The sequence below is a fragment of the Rhinopithecus roxellana genome, chromosome 18, assembly GCF_007565055.1.
Source record: "Rhinopithecus roxellana isolate Shanxi Qingling chromosome 18, ASM756505v1, whole genome shotgun sequence".
Classification (NCBI taxonomy): domain Eukaryota; kingdom Metazoa; phylum Chordata; class Mammalia; order Primates; family Cercopithecidae; genus Rhinopithecus; species Rhinopithecus roxellana.
Genome location: NC_044566.1, coordinates 40,221,701 through 40,242,261, shown reverse-complemented (window position 1 = coordinate 40,242,261; position 20,561 = coordinate 40,221,701). Strand labels below are relative to the sequence as shown.

The 20,561-nt window shown below is 39.5% G+C and overlaps 1 protein-coding gene and 1 pseudogene across 1 annotated transcript in view; both read right to left on the bottom strand.

Annotated features, from left to right (window-relative positions):
* The window catches only part of LOC115894584 (phosphatidylinositol 3,4,5-trisphosphate 3-phosphatase TPTE2-like), a 68,087-nt gene that overhangs the window by 34,861 nt on the left and 12,665 nt on the right, over positions 1-20,561 (bottom strand). Inside the window, exons 4-7 of the mRNA XM_030922246.1 lie at positions 17,025-17,144; positions 14,887-14,986; positions 14,677-14,740; positions 13,871-13,935 (exon numbers count right to left, since the gene is read on the bottom strand). The gene's annotated coding sequence lies outside the window, so the exon portion shown is untranslated. The remainder of the gene's footprint in view (positions 1-13,870; positions 13,936-14,676; positions 14,741-14,886; positions 14,987-17,024; positions 17,145-20,561) is intronic.
* LOC115894669 lies at positions 16,588-16,707 on the bottom strand (annotated as a pseudogene).

Here is a 20,561-nt window from a genome sequence, read left to right as displayed (position 1 = left end):
AATTAGCCAGGCACGGTGGCAGGTGCCTGTAATCCCAGCTACTTGGGAGGGTGAAGCAGGAGAATCTCTTGAAGCTGGGAGGCGGAGGTTGCAGTGAACCGAGATTGCACCACTGCACTCTAGCCTGGGTGACAGAGCAAGATTCCACCTCAAAAAAGGAAAAAAAAAGAAAAGAAAAAGAAAAACAGGCAATATTTGCTTTTTCATGGGAAGACAAATATCCCTGGAGGGTTAAACTTTAGGGATTTTCTGAATCCCCTTCCTAGTTTTCTCAATGTCTAAAATTAAATTACATATATATATACACACACATATATATGTGTGTGTGTGTATATATACTTTTTATAATTATATATGTGTATATATACTTTTTATAATTATATATATATAGACTCAATATATTGATGATTTACTGCTGTGTTTCCTGATCTAAGTAGTTTACTGAAGGCTCCAAATACCTCTTATTCAAAGGTGAAAAGGGACATAAAGAATCTAGAGAAAAGGTGAATTCTGCCAAGAATCTACATTTTTCTGGTCACAAGCTGTCACCAGATGGATAGTTTCTGTTTTCAACCAGAATAAAGAGCATTCAATTCTACCAAGAACAGAAATTAAAAGATGGCTAAGAAGATTTCAGGACTGTAGGTAATTGTGTATCTCATAGCTCAGCCTTTGCATGGGCTTACTAAGTTTAAAATTTCTGATGCAACTTCCTTGTGATGCAAAAGTAGAAAATGCTACTCTGTGAAAGCCTTCTTGCAACAATCTCCACCTTCGGGTTTTCCTAAATCTGCTCAACTCTTCTCTCTGCCTATCTTAGTACATTCCTTGATTTGGAGGCAAAGGTTCACCCTCTGTACCTGCATGAAGTGGTAGCAGTGGCCAAACTTGTTGATGCTTCCGCCACAGTGCTTGTGTGTCCACTGACTCTATGGGTCCCACATCTCTAAAGTTTCTGCTACTTCAAGGCAGCATCTGACATTTCACAATTTACCACTTATGAAACTGTAAGGTCTGCTTTGCATATTCAATATTGTTCGAAATGTAACCCTGCAAATTTATTCTCTTTTAAGAATAAAGAGGAATCACATGACTGTTTAGCATCCTCTCAGGAGTTAAGTATACCCGGATTTGAATCATGTACCTTTTAGTCAGCCTTGATTTAATATACATTGTGGATGGTTCTCAAAAATGACAAAGGCATTCCAAGCGCAGGATATGCTGTTGTCATTGAACATGCAATGACTGAAGTGCTCCATGGCCTAATTCTCGGCCTGTCCAGGTAGCTGAACTAGTAGCTTAGATTTGGGGCTGCGCTCTGGCAAGATGAAAGACTAAATATTAATATGGACAGTAGATTTACTTTTTGGGTGGCTCATGATTTGTGACGTTTATTGAAACACATGATTTATTACCTCCTTTTCGGATACTCTGATTAAAAATGGTAAAGAAATCAGTGAGCTATTAGTACTTTGTCAAGGCCCTAAGGAGATAACAGTTTAATAACAGACAGAAACCAACAGTCTAGCGATCACCCCACAAGGAAATAGTAATGTCTTTGTTTTGATTTACATGCTAAGTTTTTCGCTTTTAAAAATACCCCAGCTAATATTAAGTGTTGCCAAATTGATATTAGGCACCACCAAAACTACCAAAAGAAAATTGACTCAATTTAGACATGCCATAATTAACTCACAGTTATTAGCTCAACCGGCTTTAAAAATCAATATTAGCAATCAAAAGATGCTTTGCCCATAAAGATGGAATTTGCCCTCAAGTGGCATGACCCATCCAATGGACCCTGGTCACGTTACTCCATGACTGTTCCCATTATGGGAGAGGAAAAGTAATTCCACCTCAAATAAATAGTTTGAAACAATTTTCAAAATTGGCCAAGGGTGTGGTAGAATCATGTCTTAGCTGGGAATAGCATAACCTGGGTGAGATGTGGGTCAGATCCTTCTCTTCAAGGTCTTTGGGTATTTACAAATGCATTTTTATACAACTGCTGAAGCCTTGCGTTTCTGACTATATAGTAGTCATTTCTTGTAAACTATCTGCATGTATAAAAATGCTTCCCTGCCTGAGAATAAGGTAGAATGATTCCATCAGTGGTCCCAATTCTTCATCTTTTCCTGAATCCCAGCCTTCACATTTCACCTTGTAGTGCCCTTTCACTCTAAATTTTGGTTCTATTATGTGAGTTGACTTGGTCAATGGGATGTCACAAAGGAGAGGCCTGCAAAAGCACTTGTAAGATTCCACTCTAGCTCTTTCCTTTTGCCATTACCCTGAAACATATCCATCATATTCTTCCTGATGGAGGATGATGATGGGTTCAGCAGATAGGAGTTATCCAAGACACCAAAGCTAAGGTAATTGTAGACCAGGAGATAAAGACATTTCAAGGAAAGAAAATTTCGTATCACTCATGCACATAGATGAAAAGTTCTAAATAAAATATTAGCAAACAGAATCTAGTGATATATAAAAAAGACAGTACATTAAGACCAAAGGGAGTTTATTCCAAAAATAAAAAAGGTTGGTTTAACATTTGAAAATCTCATTAAGGGAAAAACACAAAAACATTTTGATTACCTTGATAGATCCAGAAAAAATATAGAATCTACTCAACACCAATTCGTGATTCAAAACTTTTAGCAAACTAGAAATAAAATGGATTGTCTTAATCTGGTAAAGAATGACTACAAAAGCCTATAGCAAACATCATTTCAAATAGCGAGGCATAAAATTCCTTCCACCTGAGTTTGGGAATAAGGCAAAGCTGCCTCCTCTTACCATTTCTATTCAATATTACAGTGAAAGTCTTAGATAATTCAATAAGGAAAGAAAAAAAGTATAAAAACTGGGAAGAAAGTAGTAACTTTATGATTGTATACATAAAATCCCAGGGAATCTACACATTAATTATTAAAATGAATGTGTGAATTTATGAGGGATGCTAGATATAAAGTTAATATACAAGGCCAAGTGTGGTGGCTCACATCTGTAATTCCAGCACTTTGGGAGGCTGAGGTGGGAGGATTGCTTGAAACCAGGAGTTCGAGACCAGCCTGGGCCAGTGAGACCAGTGAGACTCCCTGTCTACAAAAATTAATTTAAAAAAAATTAGCCAAGTGTGGTGGTGGATGCTTTTAGTCCCAGCTACACGGGAGTCTGAGGTGGGTGAATTGCATGAGCCCAGATGCCACTGCACTCCAGCCTGTGGTGGCAGAGCAAGGTCCTGTCTTAAACAAATAGAAAAACATTCCATGCTCATGGATAGGAAGAATCAATATTGTGAAAATGGCCATACTGCCCAAAGTAATTCATAGATTCAATACTATTCCCATCAAGCTACTATTGCCTTTTGTCACAGAACTAGAAAAAAACTACTTTAAATTTCATATGGAACCAAAAAAGAGCTCATATAGCCAAGACAATCCTAAGTAAAAAGAACAAAGCTGGAGGCATCACACTGCCTGACTTCAAACTACACTAAAAGGCTACAGTAACCAAAACAGCATGGTACTAGTGCAAAAACAGATATATAGACCAATGGAACAGAGACCTCAGAAGTAACACTACACATCTACAACCATCTGATCTTCAACAAACCTGACAAAAACAAACAATGGGGAAAGGATTTCCTATTTAATCAGTGGTGCTGGGAAAACTAGCCATATTCAGAAAACAGAAACTGGACCACTTCCTTCCACCTTATGCAAAAATTAACTCAAGATGGATTAAAGACTTAAACATTAACCTAAAACTATAAAAACCCTAGAAGAAAACCTGGGCAATACCATTAAGGACACAGGCATGGGCAAAGACTTCATGACTAAAACATCAAAAGCAACTGCAACAACAGCCAAAACTGACAAATGGGATCTAATTAAACTAAAGAGCTTCTGCTCAGCAAAAGAAACTATCATCAGAGTGAACAGGCAACCTACAGAATGGGAGAAAATTTTTGCAATCTACCCATCTGACAAAGGGCTAATATTCAAAATCTACAAAGAACTTAAATTTACAAGAAGAAGATAAACAACTCCATCAAAAAGTGGATGAAGGGGCCGGGCGCGGTGGCTCAAGCCTGTAATCCCAGCACTTTGGGAGGCCGAGACGGGTGGATCACGAGGTCAGGAGATCGAGACCATCCTGGCTAACACGGTGAAACCCCGTCTCTACAAAAAAATACAAAAAAAACCTAGCCGGGCTAGGTGGCGGGCGCCTGTAGTCCCAGCTACTCGGGAGGCTGAGGCAGGAGAATGGCGGGAACCCGGGAGGCGGAGCTTGCAGTGAGCTGAGATCCGGCCACTGCACTCCAGCCTGGGCGACAGAGCGAGACTCTGTCTCAACAACAACAACAAAAAAGTGGATGAAGGACATGAACAGACACTTCTCAAAAGAAGACATTTATGCGGCCAACAAACATACAAAAAAGGCTCACCATCACTAGTCATTAGAGAAATGCAAATCAAAACCACAGTGAGATACCATCTCACGCCAGTTAGAATGGCGACCATTAAAAAGTCTGGAGACAACAGATGCTGGAGAGGATGTGGAGAAATAGGAACACTTTTACACTTTTGGCTGGAGTGTAAATTAGTTTAACCATTGTGGAAGACAGTGTGGCGATTCCTCAAGGATCTAGAACCAGAAATACCATTTGACCCAGCAATCTCATTACTGGATATATACCCAAAGGATTATAAATCATTCTACTATAAAGACATATGTACACATATGTTTATTGTAGCACTATTTACAATAGCAAAGCCTTGGAACCAACCCAAATGCCCATCAATGATAGACTGGATAAAGAAAATGTGGCACACAGACACACCATGGAGTACTGTGCAGCCATAAAAAGGAATGAGTTCATGCCCTTTGCAGGGACATGGATGAAGCTGGAAACCATCATCCTCAGCAAACTAACACGGGAACAGAAAAACAGACACTGCATGTTCTCACTCAGAAGTGGGAGCTGAATAATGAGAATGGACACAGGGAGGGGAAAAGGGCCTGTCGGGGGTCGGAGGAAAGGGGAAAGAGAGCATTAGGACAAATACCTAATGCATGCAGAACTTAAAACCTAGACGATGGGTTGATAGCTGCCACAAACCACCATGGCACATGTATACCTATGTAACAAACCTGCACGTTCAGCACATGTATCCCAGAGCTTAAAATTTAAAAACAAAAGTCAATATACAAAAATTATGTGTGTTCCTATATACCAATAGCAAGTAATTAGAAAATGAAGATATTCAAATATCATTTCAAACAGCATAAAACCTTATCAAATGCCTAGAAGTAAAACTAACAAAAGATGTGTAGGCCAGGCGTGGTGGCTCATGCCTGTAATCCCAGCACTTTGGGAGGCCAAGGCGGGCAGATCACGAGGTCAGGAGATCGAGACCATCCTGGCTAACGCGTGAAACACCATCTCTACTTAAAATACAAAAAAAAAAAAAAAGAAAAAAAAGAAAAAAAGAAAGAAAGAAAAAACAAAGAAATTAGCCGGGCGTGGTGGCAGGCTCCTGTGGTCCCAGCTACTTGGGAGGCTGAGGCAAGAGAATGGTGCGAACCCGGGAGGCGGAGCTTGCAGTGAGTGGACATCACGCCACTGCACTCCAGCCTGGGCAATAGAGCGAGACTCCATCTTAAAAAATAAAATGTGTACCCAGCACTTTGGGAGGCCGAGGCGGGTGGATCACGAGGTCAGGAGATCGAGACCCTCCTGGCTAACACGGTGAAACCCTGTCTCTACTAAAAATACAAAAAACTAGCCGGGCGCGGTGGCAGGCGCCTGTAGTCCCAGCTACTCGGAGGCTGAGGCGGGAGAATGGCGGGAACCCGGGAGGCGGAGCTTGCAGTGAGCGGAGATCGCGCCACTGCACTCCAGCCTGGGCGACACAGAGAGACTCCGTCTCAAAAAAAAAAAAAATGTGTAAAACCTGTACACTGCAAACATTGCAAAAAGAAGTCAAAGAAGACATAGGTAGAGAGATATATTATGTTCATAAGTTGGAAATCTCAATATTTTTAGATGTCAATTATCCCCAAATTAAGCAATGTAGTCAATGCCCAAGTCAAAATACTACGTGTGTATGTGTGTGTGTGTAAATTGCCAAGATGATTCTAAAATGTACATGGAAATTAAAAAAATCTAGAAGAGCCAAAATAGTTTTTAAACTAAGAAGTACAAAGTTGGGGGACTTATACACAAGTTTTCAAAACTCACTATAAAGCCATAATATTTAAAACTGTGATCTGGACTTAAGTATAAACAAGTCATAATAAAAGGAGAAAAAGCTGAGAAACAAACCTATACATGTATGTTCACTTGATTGGCAATAAACACACCTCTGCAATTGATTGGGGAAATTATGCTCTTAACAGTAAATGGTACAGGAGGGATTGATAGCTATACGAAAAACATGAATCTTGGTATTTTCTATCTTTACAACAATTAATCGGAGATCAGTCATAGACCAATACGTTGACAGAGGCATTGGTTACATGCATATATACTTATATATAATATCATCAAGATATACACTTGATTAGTGCAACTTACCATATTTACTACACCTCAATAAAAATGTGATTATGTATTTTAGGTTCAGGGTACATGTGCAGGATATGCAGGTTTGTTACATAGGTAAACATGTGCCATGGTGGTTTGCTACACAGATCATCTCATCCCTACATATTAGGCCCAGCACCCATTAGCTATTCTTCCTGAGGCTCTCCCTCTCCCATCCCTTCCTTTCTGACAGGCCCCACTGTGCATTGTTCCCCACCATGTGTCCATGTGATCTCATTATTCAGCTCCCATTTATGTGTGAGAACATGCAGTGTTTGGTTTTCAGCTCCTGTGGTAGTTTGCTGAGGATAACAGCTTCCAGTTCCATCCATGTCTCTGCAAAGGATGTAATGTTGTTCCTTTTTATGGCTGTACAGTATACCATGGTGTTTATGTACCACATTTTCTTTATCTGATCTATCATTGATGGGCATTTAAGTTGATTCCATGTCTTTGCTATTGTGAATACTGCTGCAGTGAACATACACATGTATGTATCTTTACGAGACAGTGATTTATATTCCTTTGGGTCTATACTCAGTAATGGGATTGCTGGGTCAAATACTATTTCTGCCTCTACGTCTCTGAGTAATTACCACACTGTCTTCTACGATGGTTGAACTAATTTACACACCCACCAACCGTGTAAAAGCATTTCTTTTTCTCTGCAATCTTGCCAGCATCTGTTGTTTTTAGACTTTTTAATAATAGCCATTCTGACTGGCACGAGGTGGTATCTCATTGTGGTTTTGTTTGCATTTCTTTAGTGGTCAGTGATGTTGAGCTTTTTTTTTTTTCTTTCATATTTTTGTTGACTGCATGTATGTCTTCTTTTGAGAAGTGTCTGTTCATATCCTTTGCCCACTTTTTAATGGGGCTGTGTGTTTTCTTCTTGTAAATTTGTTTAAGTTCCTCGTTGAATCTGAATATCAGACCTTTGTCAGACAGATAGATTGTACAAATTTTCTCCCATTCTGTAGCTCTTTAGCTTAATTAGATCCCATTTGTCAATTTTTACACTTGTTGTAATTGCTTTTGGCATTTTCATCATGAAATCTTTGCCCATGCCCATGTCCTGAATGGTATGGCCTAGATTTTCTTCTAGGGTTTTTATATTTTGGGGTTTTACATTTAAGTTTTTAATCCATCTGGAGATAATTTTTGGATATGGTGTAAGGAAAAAGTCCAGCTTCAATTTTCTACATATGGCTAGCCAGCACTCCAGTACCATTTAATAAATAGGGAGTCCTTTTCCCATTGCTTGTTTTTGTCAAGTTTGTTAAAGATCAAATCGTTGTAGGTGTGAAGTCTTATTTCTGAGTTTTCTATTCTGTTCCATTGGTCTATACATCTGTTCTTGTACTAGTACCATGCTGTTTTGGTTACTGTAGCCCTATAGTATAGTATAGTTTGAAGTTGGGTAGTGGGAGCCACCTGCTTTGTTCTTTTTGCTTGGGACTGTCTTGGGTATTTGGGCTCTTTTACTGTTCTATTGTTCCATATGAATTTTAAAATATATTTTTTTTAATTCTGTGAAGAATTTCAGTAGTAGTTTAATGGGAATAGCATTGAATCTATAAATTACTTTGGGCAGTATGGGCATTTTCATGATATTGATTCTTCCCATCCATGAGCATGAGATGTTTTTCCATTTTGGGGGGTGTCTTCTCTGATTTCTTTGAGCAGATGTTGTTGTTTTCTCTGTGTTTGATTTCTTTTAACAGGCCACTCTACCATAGTGCTTCTGCAGTTTGCTGGGGGTCCATTCCAGACCCCAGTTACCTAACTTTCTCCCGTGTACCTGGAGGTATTACCAGTGAAGGCTGTGAAATAGCAAAGATGGCAGCCAGCTCCTTCCTTTGGAAGCTCCATCCCAGGGGTATACTGACCTGTAGCAAGTCTACATACACCTGTAGGAAGTGGCTGGAGACCCCTGTTGGGAGTTCGTACCCAGTCAGGAGATATGGGATCAGGGATCCATCCAAAGAAGTAGTCTGGCTGCTTTTTGGTAGAGCAGGTGTGCTGCGTTGTAGGGAACCCTTCCTCCTCCTGACCACCTGTTATTTTCCATAGCTGGCAGGCAGGAGTGGCTGAGTCTATGAACTGCAGTGATGCTGGCTGCCCCTCTCCACCACCTGGGGAACTCAGACCCATGTGAGGTGGAATCCAACCGGCTGCTGTTGGCTGATTAGGATTCCAAGCCATTGGGTCTTAACTTGTGAGATATCATGGAAGTGGAGTTGGCAGAATGATGCTGCTTGGCTCCCTGGATTCAGCCCCTTTCCAAAATATGTATGGACAGATTTCCCAACTTGCTGTGGATCTCGGGGCCAGATTACATAAAACGCCTGGGTTTCTGTGTGTGCCCGAGCAGCTGATCTGCTGAGACTCCACACAGCTCTGTGTATCAGACACAAAGCTCTGGTGGCATGGGCTTACAGGGGGATCCCCTGATCCATGGGTTGCAAAGATCAATAGGAGAAGCACTGTCTCCTGAGCAGGGTTGGACAATCACTCACTGCTTCCCTTGGCTGGGAGTGGGGGTTCCTTTGGCTCCATGCTGCTCTTGGCTGGGCCATCGCACCCTCTCACCACTTTTCTTCATTCTCCATGGGGCGAGCTGTTCTTCCAGTCAGTTCCAATGTGAGAACCTGGATATCTCAGTTGAAGGTGCTGAATTCACCTGCCCCTTTTCATTCCTCTTCGTGAGTGCTGGGGAGTGCAGCTGCTTTTAATTGGCCATACTGGATCACTCTAAACATTTCTCTTTTAGTCCTTGTTCTTAATTCCTATAGCCCTTGGTTTATCATTAGTTTCTTAATAAAATAACCTGTCCATATTCTCCAGTCATGGGATGATGATTCAGGCTGGGGATCCAGGCCATTTTCTGAAAAGTTGCTGAACTTGCGGCCTTGTCCTGTTCACACCTGAGCTAACATGCTGCAGAGAGGTACTCTTTCCACCTCTTGGCAACTGAAGACAGCCCTTGATAATTATAGTTTTATTGAGGTATAATAAGTATTGTAAATTACATAAAATTAAACAGAGACTTTCACTTGGCATTTTACAGTAAATAGCATTATACGTTTGAAATTAATTTAGTCATCCACGAAGCCTAAAGCAGTATGCTGCCACTATAATTTAGGATCTTGGCCGGATGTGGTGGCTCAAGCCTGTAATCCCAGCACTTTGGGAGGCCAAGGCAGGCAGATCACAAGGTCAGGAGATCGAGACCATCCTGGCTAACACGATGAAAGCCCATCACTACTAAACAAAAAAACATACAAAAAAATTAGCTGGATGTGGTGGCGGGCACCTGTAGTCCCAGCTGCTAGGGAGGCCGAGGTAGGAGAATGGTGTGAACCCGGGAGGTGGAGCTACCAGGGAACCAAGATTGCACCACTGCACTCTAGCCTGGACCACAGAGTGAGACCTTGTCTCAAAAAAAACAAAACAAAACAAAACAAAAAAACCAGCCGTGATTCTTTACAATTCCTTCCACCAGGAGTTGGAGTCTATTTTGTACTCTGAATCCAGACTGGTAATATAATTTGCATTGTCCACTAAAATGGGATACAAGTAATATTATACTAATTTTGAGCCTGGACCTTAAGAGGATTTACATTGTTTTGCTTGCTGCTCCTGGTACTCTTGCCACTGCCATCATGTGAAGAGGCCTGAAGTAGCCTACTAGAGAATAAGAGACCACATGGGACCATTCAGCCAAGTCATGTTATTTTCTTTTCTCTCTTTTAAAAAATCTGCTTCATACAGCCGGGCACAGTGGCTCACGCCTATAATCCCAGCACTTTGGGAGGCTGAGGCAGGCAGATCACGAGGTCAGGAGATTGAGACCATCCTAGCTAACACGGTGAAACCCCATCTTTACTAAAAACACAAAAAATTAGCCGGGCATAGGGGTGGGGCGCCTGTAGTCCCAGCTACTTGGAAGGCTGAGGCAGGAGAATGGCATGAACCCGGGAGGCAGAGTTTGCAGGGAGCTGAGATCGCGCCACTGCACTCCAGCCTGAGTGACACAGCGACACTTCGTCTCAAAAAAAAAAGTCTCAAAAAAAATTTTTTTTCATTCTTTAAACAAAATTTTAATTGACACATAATACTTGTTCATATTTATAAAGTAGAGAGTGATATCTCAGTACCTGTGTACAATGTGTAATGATCAAATCAGGATAATCAGCATATCCATCACCTCAAATATTTATCATTCTTTGTGCTGGGAACACTCAAGAGCCTCTCTATTTAAAAATACACGATAAATTATTATTAACTGTAGTCATCCTACAGTGCTATAGAATATCAAAACTTATTCCTCTCTATAAGCTGAAATCTGACATTCCTTTGTTGATTTTCTGTCTAGATGATCTGTCTAGTGCTATGAGTGAGGTGTTACGGGGTATTAAAGACCCCAACTGTTACTGGATTGGAATCTGTCTTTCCCTTTAGATCTAATATTTGCCTTGTTTATCTGAGTGCTCTAGTGTTGGGTACATATATATCTGCAATTATTATATCCTATTGCTAAGTTGATCCTTTCATCATTATAAAATGTCTATCTTTGTCTCCTCATACAGTTTGACTTAAAGTCTGTTTTATCTCATATAAGTATGGCTACTCCTGCTCACTTTTGGTTTCTGTTTGCCTGGAATATCTTTTTCTGTTCCTTCATTTTCAGTCTGCGTGTACCTTTACAGGTGAAATTAGTTTCTTGTAGGCAGTATGTAGTTGGGTTTTTTGTTTGTTTGTTTTATCTTGGCAACCAACTGTATATCTTTTAATTGGGAATTTGATCTGTTTACTTTCAAGGTTACTATTAATAGATGAGGGTTTATCCTGTCATTTTATTCTTTTTTTTTTTTTTTTTGGTTGTTTTTTATATCCTGTGTTCTTTTCTTCCCCTATTTTTTTTTTAATCTTTGTGGGTTGGTGGTTTTCTGTAGTGATAAAGTTTGATTTCTTTCTCTTTCTTATGTATCTGCTCTACCAGTGAGTTTCATAGTTTTGTGTTTCTCATGATGGTAATCATCCTCTTGCTTCCATTTGTAGAACCTCCCTTAAGCATTCCTTGTAAGGCCAGTCTAGTGGTGATGAATTCTCTCAGGTTTTGCTTGCCTAGGAAATACTTTATTTCTCCCTCATTTCTAGAGGATAGCTCTGCTGGGTATAGTATTCTTAGTTTATAGTTTGTTTTTGTTTTTTTTCCTTTCAGTACATTGATTATATCATCCCTTTATCTACTGACCTGTAAAGTTTCCACTGGGAAATCCACTATTAACCTAAAGGAGTTTCCCTTACATGTGACTTGATGCTTTTTTCTTGCTGTTTTTAATATTTCCTTTTTTTTTTTTTTTTTTTTTTGGACAGTCTCACTCTGTTACCTAGGTTGGAGTGCAATGGTGTGATCTCAGCTCACTGCAACCTCCATCTCCTGGGTTTAAGCATTTCTCATGATTCAGCCTCCCAAGTAGCTAGAACTACACATGCATGCCACTACACCTAGCTAAGTTTTTTTGTATTATTAGTAGAGACGGGGTTTCTTTAAGTTGGCCAGGCTCGTCTTGAACTCCTGGCTTTGTGATCCACCTACTTCAGCCTCCCAAAGTCCTGGGATTACAGGTGTGAGCCACTGCACCTGACCAATATTCCGTCTTTTTGACTTTTGAAAGTTTGACTGTTATACAACTCAGAGAAGACCATTTTGGGGTTGATTCTATTTGAGAATCTTTGACCTTCCTAGATTTCAGCCATATCTCTCCCATGTCTGTTTTTAAAGCTCTTGATTATATATATGTGTGTGTATATATATATATATAATTTTTTTTTTGAGACAGGGTCCCTCCCTGTCTACCAGGTTGGAGTGCAGTGGCATGATCTCAGCTCACTGCAACCTCCACCTCCTGGGTTCAAGCGATTCTTGTGCCTCAGCCTCCCGAGTAACTGGGATTATAGGCATGCACCAACACACCTGACTAAATTTTGTATTTTTTTAGAGATGGGATTTTGCCATGTTAATCATTCTTGTCTTGAACTCCTGGCCTCAAGTGATCCACCTGCCTTGACCTCCCAAATTGCTGGGATAACAGGAGTGATCCACTGCATCTGGTCTCTTGATTATTGTTTATTTTATTCCTTAAATTCTTCAGCTCAAGATCTCTGTTTGATTTTTAATGACATCTATATCTTTGTTGAATTTCTCATAAGACCGTAAATCGGTTTTCTAATTTCATCGATTTGTCCATCTGTATTCTCTTGTACCTCATAAAGTTTCCTTAAGACAATTATTTCAAATTGCTTCTTAGCCATTTGATATACTCTTAACATTTAGGGTCTGTTAATGGGGAATTATTGTGTTTCTTTGGAGGTATAATGTTTCCTTGCTTTTTATGTTTCTTGTGGTCCTAAATTGATTTTTGCACATCTGGTAGAACAGGTGCCTTTTCCAATGTTACGGAGCTTTCATAGAGAAATATTGTTTCCAATAGTTGTTTAGTAGGGTGATTTGACTTTGGTTCTAGGTGGCTGCAGTAATATAGTCTTCATGTGACTTCTTTGGCTGTAATCAGCATTTAGAGGTGTCTCTGAGTGCCTCAGAGGCCTAGATGGTGAGTGTTTGTAGAGACAGTGGTATAGCTTTTCTTGGGGTGGGAGCCATCAGTAGGATTAGTTCTAAGGCCCTAGAGGTATGCATGCTAGGTGCAGTGGCTTTGCTAGTGGTAGGGTGGTGCCACCAGCAGGGTGGGCACCAGGCAGGCCAGTCCTCAGGGTCTTAGAAGTGCATGCAGCATATGGCAGCTCTGCTGGTCAAGGGGGTGGGGCTGTTGGCAGCAGTGGGTGCCAGATGAGATGGGCCTTGAGGTGTGCATGGAGCATGCAGTGGCTCTGTCCGCTGAGGGCAGCCAAGTCATTTTAGACTAGCCAGTGCTCAGATGACTCAGTAGCTGCCCACAGATGCGTGAATGAGCTCAGTTGAGAGAGGCAATCTTCCCTGTGAGCACAGAATGGAACAGTTAAGCCCATCTCAAATTCACAAACCATAGTATCATGAGCCAAATAAATAGTTGCTATTATAAGCCAGTAAGTTTGGGGGTGGTTTGTAACCACTGGTACAATTGTAACTGGTATCAATCCATGATGATTGTTTTACTTGAAAGAGTACCTTCTGGAAAGAATATTGACATTTCTGGGTCAATATTAAACTTTTGACTACACAGTCTACATTCACTGAGAAATGAGTATTTTTAAGATAAACACCCTTACCTTAATTGGATTCCGATAGAAGGACTGGCCTCCAGAAGATGGAAATGACATAGCGATAATACGTTCTGGAAGTCAATATCATCACTATTACAAACATCATTATAGATTTAAAATAACATACAAAAATTAATTTTATATGATCAGACTCCATTTTCACAGAAAAATAAATTTTAAGATTGAGGTTGACAGAAAAGAGTTAATACTCAGGATAATCAAGATAACATGTTAAATTATCCAACATAATGACCATTAAGCTGGCACAGTGTTCATAAGACTCCACCGGTGCAAACCATATGCCATGTACTTATGTTGGCCTCAGTCTGAAGTTCTCCCTGTTCTTGGAATTTATTTCTTAAATACCAAAGAAAATCCAAGAATTGTGGGCACCAGTAATGGTGGGAACTCCCAAAGTGCTTTGTAGCCCTCTGACTCAGAAAACCTGAGATCTACAAAGCTGTGACCTCATTCTCTGGGGTTCTAGGAAGAGAAGCAGTCTCTCTGGGATCCTTGGGATTCAGGATAACTACTGGAACTTAATAAATTGAAACTCAAATGGAGTCAGCTGAAAATCCATTCAAGTTCCTGTGCTGCAATCGAGTAGTCCTGAATTGAGATGACATGGAAATCTTCCTTGCCAGAGTTAAACCACAAATAGGTCACACTATCACAGTGGCATAGCATATAGCCTCATGAATAAAGAAGACTTTGAATGAATGTGGCTTAGACAAGGCAAAAACAAAATAAAAATATAATTACAAGAAAAAGTGAAGTTAATCTAAGTAAATCAACAGTTAAGTGTCACAAACCAGTAATATAAGTGAGGTCTAGGTCAAATCCATCCCTTTTGTATCGCCTTTTGTTTCCTGAAACCTAAGAGTTTAAAACCATTATTAGTTTGTGAAACATAAATCAACATAAAAATAAAGGACATTATACAGTATAGAAATCAACCCTTGCCAATGGGTCCCAAAACACAAAATATTTTTCTGAATCATAAGCATGTTTTACCCACTTACCAGCCTTCTTATCAGCTTTCCAAGTTGTCTTTTTAGATGAGCCAGATGAAAAACTCTTATCAGAATGATAAGTCGTAGAAGTCGAAATAAACGTGTCCATCTAAAAATAAATTTAAAAGATCAATTTTTGCTTCAGAAACAGAGAACTTTATGAATATAAATTAAGTTTAGATCAGCAGTTGTTAACCAGGGACAATTTTCCCTCCTCTCCTCAATCACCTACATGGGGGATATTTGACAGTGTCTTGAGGCACTTTTGGTTTTCACAACTGGTGTGTGTGTGTGTGTGTGTGTGTGTGTGTTCACGTGCATGTGCGTGCTACTTCCATCTAATGAATAGAAGCCAGGAACTCTGCTAAACATCCTGCAATGAATATAACTGCTCACCACCCTCCTGTGACAATAATGATGTGGCCCAAAATGTTAGTAATGCTGAGATTGAACAATTCTGGTCTAGAGAAATAGTGAAACAATAGAGTCTTAGAATTTGTAAATTTAATTTTGGGATTTGAAACTAGCATTTTCAATTTTTCCACATCAAAACAAATTGAGGATTCTTGTTCACCTTTGTTACTCCCATCTGTAACAGAGGTTCACTACAGCTACTAATGCATATCAGGCAGGCAACAGATTGAGATACTTCCCAAGTGTGCTAGCTGGTGTCTCTCCTACCATGAGAAATGTCAAAGCAGAGAACTGATGGTCTGGACTAGTGCTTCTCTGGTTTGAGCATGCATAAATCAGAGTCATCTGGAAAAACCTGTTAAGCTACAGATTGCTGGGTCCCAGAGATATTGATTCAGTGGGTCCGGGGTGGGGCCTAAGGTATTTTTCTTGTATTGCTAGCAAGCCCTCAAGTGATGCTGAGGTTTCTAGTCAGAGGACCACACTGGCTGAGGTGATTTTCAAACAACTCCAAAAGCCTATCACTTAACATGCTTAGTTGGTGCCTGAGTTGTAGTCCAGGGAAGCTAGGGGTACAGAAAGAAACCAGGTATTTGACCCATGAACAAGCTTAGGAAGCCACCAACATCTACATCCCAGTATACATTTGCTCTTCCATTTTCCTCACCGTCACAGTAAAAAGGAAAAAAAAAAAAAAAAAAAAAAAAAAAGAGAGTCACCAGGTCCTCATACACCCTTTAGTTTCCTAATCCCCAGCAGTTCTAACTTTGCCTTAGCTTTCTTTGTTTCTACCACAACTATACTGCAAAACTCTACTGTTGTGTTGCTATACATGTCATCTCCTAGTTTTCTGTTCTGTTTTCTATTTTTTAGAACATCATGATTGAGGCTGGCATGGTGGCTCACGCTTGTAATCCCAGTACTTTAGGAGGCCGAGGTGGGCAGATCACTTGAGGTCAGGAGCTCAAGACCAGCCTGACCAACCTGGTGAAACTCATCTCTACTAAAAATACAAAAATTAGCCAGGTATGGTGGTGCATGCCTGTAATCCCAGCTACTCGGGAGGCTGAGGCAGGAAAATCGCTTTAACCGGGAAGGCAGAAGTTGCAGTGAGTCTGATATCATGCCACTGAACTCCAGCCTGGGCGACAGAGTGAGACTCCATCTCAAAAGAAAACAAAAAAAAAAAAAAAAAAAAAGGAAAAGAAAATCGTGATTGAAGTCACTCAAATTTTGCATATGCTCAAATAAATTCCCTCTTGGCTGTGGGAAAAACCCAGACAGAACATTATGTGTAAGGGATTTGTAGTTGAAGCACAGAGGGGAATTGTTTTCAATATCAAATTTTTTAATGTATCAGATATTAAACTAATAAGAATATCACACTTGATCTTAGCCAAAAGGCCAAAAAAGGATACAAATGGGAATTTGATGAGAACTTCAAAATGTAGTGAAGTTAAAGTTAATACAAGAGGTAAAGTCCTTCTTTGGCTACTCCATCTTTTTTATTCAATTACTGGTACTTAGTGTGTATACTCTTCGCTGGTCCCTAAATACCACACTCTTTTAGTTTCAACCTATGTGGGAATTTACCTACACATTTCATTTTAAAGCAACATATTTGGTATAAAATGAGGCCATCTGAAGTTGAAAAGATTATATCGAATAAAAGCCACAGAAAATGCAAAAAATAAATGAAAAATTTTAAGAGAGGTGAGTCTTATATTTCATACCTGGGAACATCCTTAAGAAACTTAACGTCAAAAAAAATGTAAATGACATCAACCAGCAGGATAATCACAGTAATGGCAGTATCTAAAATGTTCAGTAAATCAGAAAAATAATGCTGTCTCCTGTAATATAAAATGGAAAAATATGAGTTCATCTCCCCTGCAACAAGAGACACGAATATTTAAAGACCACAAACTATTAACTGATCCCCATTAAGAATTCTAGTTTCATAAATTATTTAAAATGCATGTTCTAGAGTAGACTAAGGGAAAAATATAACATTCATGGGAACTTTTCAAACAATAAATTTATATTCATCATTTGACACATATATATGACTAAAGCACCAATATGGCAATTTAAGTATAGTAAGAGATATAACTAAATGCATATTAACCACCTTTATCATGGATGATGGGGTATCTCTGTCCCCTCAAGCATTTATCATTGTGTTACAAACTATCCAATTACACTCTTTCGATCATTTAAAAATGTACAATTATTATTGACTGTAGTCACCCTGTTGTGCTAGCAAATAGTAGGTGTTACTCATTTTTTTCTATTTTTTCATACCCATTAACCATCCCCACCTCCCCACCCCCAAACTCCTAGTACCATTCGCAGCCTCTGATAACCATCTTTCTACTCATGTCTATGAGTTCAACTGTTATCCTTTTTAGAGCCCACAAATAAGTGAGAACATGTGATGTTTGTCTTTCTGTGCCTGCCTTATTTCAGTTAGCATAGTGATCTCCAGTTCCATCCATATTGTTGCAAAAGGCAGGATCTCATTAGCTAAATATAGCTAAGTATAGCTAAATAATAACATTAGCTAAGTATAGCTAAATAATACTCTCTTGTGTATATGCACTATTCTCTTCATCCATTCATCTGTTGATGAACACAGGTTGCTTCCAAACCTAAGCTCTCATGAACAGTGCTACAACCAACATGGGAATGCAGATTATCTCCTCTATGTACTGATTTCCTTTCTTGTGGGTATATACCCAGCAGTGAGATGGCTGGATCACATGGTGGCTCTATTTTTAGTTTTTTTAAGGAACCTCCAAACTGTTCCCCATAGTGGTTCTACTAATTTACAGTCCCACGAACAGTGTATGAGGGTTCTCTTATCTCCACGTTTGCCAGCATTTGTTATTGCCTGACTTTTGGATATAAGCTGTCTTAGCCAGGGTGAGATGATATCTAATTGTAGTTTTCTACACTGTGAATTTCTCTAATGATCAATGTTAAGCACCTCTTCACATGCCTGTTTACCATCTGTATGTTTCCTTTTGAGAAATGTCTATTCAAATCTTATGCTCATTTAAAAAATCATATAATTAGATTTTTTTTTCCTATAGAGTTGTTTGAACTCCTTATATATTCTGGTTATTTATCCCTTCTCAGATGGGTATTTTGCAAATATTTTCTCCCATTCTGTGGGCTGTCTCTTCACTTTGTTAATTGTTTCCTTTGCTATGAAGAAGCTTTGTAACTTAATGTGATGCCATTTGTCCATTTTTGTTTTGGTTACTGTGCTTGTGGGATATTGCTCAAGAAATTTTTGTTCAGACCAAAGTCCTGAAGATTCTTCTCGATATTCTCTTGTTATAGTTTCATAGTTTGAGGTCTTATCTTTAAGTCTTTAATCCATTTTGATTTGATTTTTGTATATGGTGAGAGGTAGGGGTCTAGTTACATGTTTCTGCATGTGGATATCCAGTTTTCCCAGAACCATTTGTTGAAGAGACTGCCTTTTCCTCAATGTATGTTGTTGGCACATTGATTGAAAATGAGTTCACTATAGGTGTGTGGATTTGTTTCTGGGTTCTCTATACTTTTCCATTGGTCTATGTGTCTATGCCAGTGCCATGCTGTTTTGGTTACTATAGTTCTATAGTACAATTTAAAGTCAAGCAATATGATTCCTCCAGCTTTGTTCTTTTTGCTTAGAATAGCTGTCATTCTGGGTCTTTTGTGGCTCCATATAAATTTTAGGATTGTTTTTTCTGTTTCTGTGAAGAATGTCATTGGTATTTTGATAGGGAGTACATTGAATGCATAAATTGCTTTGGATAGTATGGTCTTTTTAACAATATTGCTTCTTCCAATTCATGAACATGGAATCTCTTTCTATTTTGTGGTGTGCTTTTCAATTTCTTTCATCAGTGTTTTATTGTCATCATTATAAAGATCTTTCACTTCTTTGGTTAAGTTAACTCCTAGGTTTTTAATTTTATTTGTGGCTATTGTAAATAGGATCACTTTTTAAAAGTCTTTTTTCAGATGGTTTACTGCTGGCATATAATATGCTACTGATTTTTGTATGTTGATTTTGTATCCTGCAAATTTACTGAATTTATCAATTCTAGTATTTTTTGTTGTGGAATCGTTCGTTTTTTCCAAATAAAATATATCATCTGCAAACACAAGGATAATTTAACTTCTTCCTTCCCAATTCAGATTTCTGTTTTTATTCCCTTTATTTCTTTATCTTCTATGATTGCTCCAGCTAGGACTTCTGGTACTCTGTTGAATGACACTGGTGAAAGTGGGCATCCTAGTTGTGTTCTAGATCTCAGAGGAAAGCTCTTCCATTTCTCCCCATTCAGTGTGATACTGACTGGGGGTCTGTCATATATGGTTTTTATTATATTGAGCTGTGTTACTTCTATACCCAGTTTTTTTTTTTTTTTTTTTTTTTTTGAGACGGAGTCTCGCTCTGTTGCCCAGGCTGGAGTGCAGTGGCCAGATCTCAGCTCATTGCAAGCTCCGCCTCCCGGGTTTACGCCATTCTCCTGCCTCAGCCTCCCAAGTAGCTGGGACTACAGACGTACAGACGCCCGCCACCTCGCCCGGCTAGTTTTTTGTATTTTTTAGTAGAGACGGGGTTTCACCATGTTAGCCAGGATGGTCTCGATCTCTTGACCTCGTGATCTGCCCGTCTCAGCCTTCCAAAGTGCTGGGATTACAGGCTTGAGCTACTGCGCCCGGCCCCAGTTTTTTTTAGAGTGTTTATCATGAAGAAATGTTGAATTTTATCAAGCACTTTTTCAGCATTAACTGAAATGATCTTATGGCTTTTATCCTTTATTATGTTGATATGATGTATCACTTTGGTTGATTTGTATATTTTGAACCATGCTTGCATCCCAGGGATAAATCCCATTTGTCATGATGAATGATCTCTCCAATACATTGTTGAATTCAGCTTTCTAGTATCTTGTTGAGGATTTTTGCATCAATATGCATCAAATATATTGGCCTGTTGTCTTCTTTTTTTTTTTTTTTTTTTTGGAGGCAGAGTCTCACTCTGTCACCCAGGCTGGAGTGCATCTGTCGTGATCTGGGCTCACTGCAACCTTCACCTCCCAGGTTCAAGTGATTGTCATGCGTCAGTCTCCTGAGTAGGTGGGATTACAGGCACCTACCACCATGCCCAGCTAATTTTTGTGTTTTTAGTAGAGACGGGGTTTCACCATATTGGCCAGGCTGCTCTCGAACTCCTGATTTCATGTAGCCCACCTCCTCCAGCC